The sequence below is a fragment of the Eleutherodactylus coqui genome, unplaced genomic scaffold (assembly GCF_035609145.1).
Source record: "Eleutherodactylus coqui strain aEleCoq1 unplaced genomic scaffold, aEleCoq1.hap1 HAP1_SCAFFOLD_19, whole genome shotgun sequence".
Lineage (NCBI taxonomy): Eukaryota > Metazoa > Chordata > Amphibia > Anura > Eleutherodactylidae > Eleutherodactylus > Eleutherodactylus coqui.
In genome coordinates, this window is record NW_027102012.1 from 4,783,342 (window position 1) to 4,790,058 (window position 6,717).

Sequence of the window (6,717 nt, forward strand, 5' to 3'; positions counted from 1 at the left end):
GAATTTACAACTCCATTATGATGTCACAATCTTGTAATAGCAAAAGATACAATGTAGAACTTCATTATAATGTAGTAAAGAACTCTATTTTGATGTCGTAATGTAAAACTGCATTATGATGTCATAATCTATTCATAGCAGGTAATAGAATTTACAACTCCATTATGATGTCAGAATCTAGTAATAACAAAAGATACAACGTAGAACAACATTATTATGTAATATAGAACTCCATTATGATGTCATAATGTGAAACTGCATTATGACGTAATAATGTATTCATAGTATGGGATAGGATTTACAACTCCATTATGATGTCAGAATCTAGTAATAACAAAAGATACAATGTAGAAAAACATTATTATGTAATATAGAACGCCATTATGATGTCATAATGTGAAACTGCATTATGATGTCATAATGTATTTATTGTAGGGGATAGGATTTACAACTCCATTATGATGTCACAATCTAGTAATAACAGAAGATACTTTGTAGAACTTCATTATAATGTAGTATAGAACTCCATTATGATGTCATAATGTAAAACTGCATTATGATGTCATAATCTATTCATAGCAGGTAATAGAATTTACAACTCCATTATGATGTCACAATCTAGTAATAACAAAAGATACAACGTAGAACAACATTATTATATAATATAGAACTCTATTATGATGTCATAATGTAAAACTGCATTATGATGTCACAATCTAGTAATAACAAAAGATACAATGTAGAACTTCATTATAATTTAGTATACAGTCGTCACTGGGACAGGTGGGGTCCTTTAAATGAAATACAATTTCACTGTGAAAGTACCCCAGAAATATTAGATTAGATAATCTGTTCTATTAATAAAATATAACTTTTATTATAGGACTTTATTTAAAATACACTAAATCACACCACCAAATGGCCCAGCACACATCAGAAAACTAGACGAACATAAACATACAAACACCCAAAGAACATACAGGACAGGGGATAGGTATATCACCTTATCGTGGTGATCCGCTATACCGATGTTAATTACCGTTCCCTTAATAGATTTACAGGTACGGTTATATTGCTATTTATACAGTGGTAATAACGGTATAAATTTTATTTCAGAAGGCTAAGGATGATAGACAAATAATATTTAATCGACGTGTTTCTACGGCCCTGATGTAATAAGTGAGCCGATTCATCAGGATCAAGACAAATAGCCTCTGTCTTTTGTACTCAAATGCCCCAAATGAAGAATGGTAATCTAATATTTCTGGGGTACTTTCACAGTGAAATTATAATTTAGTATAGAACTATATTAGGATGTCATAATGTAATGTAAAACTGCATTATGATGTCATAATCTATTCATGGTAGGGGATAGTATTTAAAACTGCATTATGATGTCACAAATTAGTAATAAAAAGAGATGCAACGTAGAACTTCATTAAATTATAATATAGAGCTCCATTATGATGTCATCATGTAATGTAAAACTGCATTACGATGTCATAATCTATTCATGGTAGGGGATAGAATTTACAACTCCATTATGATGTCACAATCTAGTACTATTAAAGGATACAACGTAGAACAACATTATTATGTAATATAGAACTCCATTATGATGTCATAATGTAAAACTGCATTATGATGTCATCATGTATTTATAGTAGGGGATAGAATTTACAACTGCATTATGATGTCACAATCTAGTAATAACAAAAGATACAACATAGAACAACATTATTATGTAATATAGAACTTCATTATGATGTCATAATATTAAACTGCATTATGACGTCATAATGTATTCATAGTAGGGGATAGAATTTACAACTCCATTATGATGTCAGAATTTAGTAATAACAAAAGATGTAATGTAGAACTTCATTATAATGTAGTATAGAACTCTATTATGATGTCATAATGTAAAACTGCATTATGATGTCATAATCTATTCATAGCAAGTAATAGAATTTACAACTCCATTATGATATCACAATCTAGTAATAACAAAAGATGCAACGTAGAACAACACTACTTTGTAATATAGAACTCCATTATGATGTCATAATGTAAAACTGCATTATGATGTCATAATCTATTCATGGTAGGGGATAGAATTTACAATATCATTATGATGTCACAATCTAGTAATAACAAAAAATACAATGTAGAACAGCATTTTTATGTAATATAGAACTCCATTATGATGTCATAATGTGAAACTTCATTATGATGTCATAATGTATTTATTGTAGGGGATAGGATTTACAACTCCATTATGATGTCACAATCTAGTAATAACAGAAGATACTTTGTAGAACTTCATTATAATATAATATAGAACTCCATTATGATGTCATAATGTAAAACTGCATTATGATGTCATAATGTATTTATAGTAGGGGGTAGAATTTACAACTGCATTATGATGTCACAATCTAGTAATAACAAAAGATACAATGTAGAACTTCATTATAATTTAGTATAGAACTATATTAGGATGTCATAATGTAATGTAAAACTGCATTAAGGTGTCATAATCTATTCATGGTAGGGGATAGTATTTAAAACTCCATTATGATGTCACAAATTAGTAATAACAAAAGATACAACATACAACTTAATTATAATGTAATATAGAACTCCATTATGATGTCATAATGTAAAACTGCATTATGATGTCATAATCTGTTCATGGTAGGGGATAGAATTTACAACTCCATTATGATGTCACAATCTAGTAATAACAAAAGATACAACATAATTATAATGTAATATAGAACTCTATTATGATGTCATAATGTAAAACTGCATTATGATGTCATAATGTTTTTATAGTAGGGGATAGAATTTACAACTTCATTATGATGTCGCAATCTAGTAGTAACAAAAGATACAACGTAGAACAACATTATTATGTAATATAGAACGCCATTATGATGTCATAATGTGAAACTGCATTATGACGTAATAATGTATTCATAGTAGGGGATAGGATTTACAACTCCATTATGATGTCAGAATCTAGTAATAACAAAAGATACAATGTAGAAAAACATTATTATGTAATATAGAACGCCATTATGATGTCATAATGTAAAACTGCATTATGATGTCATAATGTATGTATGGCAGGGGATTGAATTTACAACTCCATTATGATGTCACAATCTAGTAATAACAAAAGATACAATGTAGAACTTCATTATAATGTAGTATAGAACTCCATTATGATGTCATAATGTAAAACTGCTTTATGATGTCATAATTTATTTATAGCAGGTAATATAATTTACAACTCCATTATGTCACAATCTAATAATAATAAAAGATACAAAGTAGAAAAACATTATGTAATATAGAACTTCATTATGATGTCATAATGTGAAACTGCATTATGACATCATAATCTATTCATAGTAGGGGATAGCATTTACAACTCCATGAAGATGTCACAATCTAGTAATAACAAAAGATACAATGTAGAAATCCATTATATTTTAGTATAGAACTCTATTATGATGTCGTAATGTAAAACTGCATTAGGATGTCATAATCTATTCATGGTAGGGGATCAAATTTACAATATCATTATGATGTCACAATCTAGTAATAACAAAAGATACAATGTAGAACAGCCTTTTTATGTAATATACAACTCATTATGATGTCATAATGTGAAACTTCATTATGATGTCATAATGTATTTATAGTAGGGGGTAGAATTTACAACTCCATTATGATGTCACAATCTAGTAATAACAAAAGATACAATGTAGAACAGCATTTTTATGTAATATAGAACTCCATTATGATGTCATAACGTGAAACTGCATTATGATGTCATAATGTATTCATTGTAGTGGATAGGATTTACAACTCCATTATGATGTCACAATTTAGTAATAACAAAAGATACAATGTAGAACTTCATTATAATTTAGTATAGAACTCTGTTATGATGTCATAACGTAATGTAAAACTGCATTATGATGTCATAATCTATTCATGGTAGGGGATAGAATTTACAACTCCATTATGATGTCACAATCTTGTAATAGCAAAAGATACAATGTAGAACTTCATTATAATGTAGTAAAGAACTCTATTTTGATGTCGTAATGTAAAACTGCATTATGATGTCATAATCTATTCATAGCAGGTAATAGAATTTACAACTCCATTATGATGTCAGAATCTAGTAATAACAAAAGATACAACGTAGAACAACATTATTATGTAATATAGAACTCCATTATGATGTCATAATGTGAAACTGCATTATGACGTAATAATGTATTCATAGTATGGGATAGGATTTACAACTCCATTATGATGTCAGAATCTAGTAATAACAAAAGATACAATGTAGAAAAACATTATTATGTAATATAGAACGCCATTATGATGTCATAATGTGAAACTGCATTATGATGTCATAATGTATTTATTGTAGGGGATAGGATTTACAACTCCATTATGATGTCACAATCTAGTAATAACAGAAGATACTTTGTAGAACTTCATTATAATGTAGTATAGAACTCCATTATGATGTCATAATGTAAAACTGCATTATGATGTCATAATCTATTCATAGCAGGTAATAGAATTTACAACTCCATTATGATGTCACAATCTAGTAATAACAAAAGATACAACGTAGAACAACATTATTATATAATATAGAACTCTATTATGATGTCATAATGTAAAACTGCATTATGATGTCACAATCTAGTAATAACAAAAGATACAATGTAGAACTTCATTATAATTTAGTATACAGTCGTCACTGGGACAGGTGGGGTCCTTTAAATGAAATACAATTTCACTGTGAAAGTACCCCAGAAATATTAGATTAGATAATCTGTTCTATTAATAAAATATAACTTTTATTATAGGACTTTATTTAAAATACACTAAATCACACCACCAAATGGCCCAGCACACATCAGAAAACTAGACGAACATAAACATACAAACACCCAAAGAACATACAGGACAGGGGATAGGTATATCACCTTATCGTGGTGATCCGCTATACCGATGTTAATTACCGTTCCCTTAATAGATTTACAGGTACGGTTATATTGCTATTTATACAGTGGTAATAACGGTATAAATTTTATTTCAGAAGGCTAAGGATGATAGACAAATAATATTTAATCGACGTGTTTCTACGGCCCTGATGTAATAAGTGAGCCGATTCATCAGGATCAAGACAAATAGCCTCTGTCTTTTGTACTCAAATGCCCCAAATGAAGAATGGTAATCTAATATTTCTGGGGTACTTTCACAGTGAAATTATAATTTAGTATAGAACTATATTAGGATGTCATAATGTAATGTAAAACTGCATTATGATGTCATAATCTATTCATGGTAGGGGATAGTATTTAAAACTGCATTATGATGTCACAAATTAGTAATAAAAAGAGATGCAACGTAGAACTTCATTAAATTATAATATAGAGCTCCATTATGATGTCATCATGTAATGTAAAACTGCATTATGATGTCATAATCTATTCATGGTAGGGGATAGAATTTACAACTCCATTATGATGTCACAATCTAGTACTATTAAAGGATACAACGTAGAACAACATTATTATGTAATATAGAACTCCATTATGATGTCATAATGTAAAACTGCATTATGATGTCATCATGTATTTATAGTAGGGGATAGAATTTACAACTGCATTATGATGTCACAATCTAGTAATAACAAAAGATACAACATAGAACAACATTATTATGTAATATAGAACTTCATTATGATGTCATAATATTAAACTGCATTATGACGTCATAATGTATTCATAGTAGGGGATAGAATTTACAACTCCATTATGATGTCAGAATTTAGTAATAACAAAAGATGTAATGTAGAACTTCATTATAATGTAGTATAGAACTCTATTATGATGTCATAATGTAAAACTGCATTATGATGTCATAATCTATTCATAGCAAGTAATAGAATTTACAACTCCATTATGATATCACAATCTAGTAATAACAAAAGATGCAACGTAGAACAACACTACTTTGTAATATAGAACTCCATTATGATGTCATAATGTAAAACTGCATTATGATGTCATAATCTATTCATGGTAGGGGATAGAATTTACAATATCATTATGATGTCACAATCTAGTAATAACAAAAAATACAATGTAGAACAGCATTTTTATGTAATATAGAACTCCATTATGATGTCATAATGTGAAACTTCATTATGATGTCATAATGTATTTATTGTAGGGGATAGGATTTACAACTCCATTATGATGTCACAATCTAGTAATAACAGAAGATACTTTGTAGAACTTCATTATAATATAATATAGAACTCCATTATGATGTCATAATGTAAAACTGCATTATGATGTCATAATGTATTTATAGTAGGGGGTAGAATTTACAACTGCATTATGATGTCACAATCTAGTAATAACAAAAGATACAATGTAGAACTTCATTATAATTTAGTATAGAACTATATTAGGATGTCATAATGTAATGTAAAACTGCATTAAGATGTCATAATCTATTCATGGTAGGGGATAGTATTTAAAACTCCATTATGATGTCACAAATTAGTAATAACAAAAGATACAACATACAACTTAATTATAATGTAATATAGAACTCCATTATGATGTCATAATGTAAAACTGCATTATGATGTCATAATCTGTTCAT